Below are 230 nucleotides of genomic sequence, written 5' to 3'. Positions count from 1 at the left end.
GGACCCAGGATGAGTTGAGGCCAGGCATCAACAGATACTGAGCAGAGAGAGGGGTCAGGCCTGAGAAAAGGTGGGGAGGGGTGGACTTTGTCTTCTACCAGAGGGGCTGTGGTTGGACCCTTTGCGAGCAGAGTTGAGGTTAGACTTCAGAAGGAAAAACATACACACATAAGGACGCTGATTCTCACTGGAGAATGGACTTTGGGATACCATCCCAGACCCGCCCCCCG

This window comes from Hipposideros armiger, unplaced genomic scaffold (genome assembly GCF_001890085.2).
Source record: "Hipposideros armiger isolate ML-2016 unplaced genomic scaffold, ASM189008v1 scaffold_1155, whole genome shotgun sequence".
Taxonomy (NCBI): domain Eukaryota; kingdom Metazoa; phylum Chordata; class Mammalia; order Chiroptera; family Hipposideridae; genus Hipposideros; species Hipposideros armiger.
Note: the sequence above shows the minus strand (reverse complement) of the source record.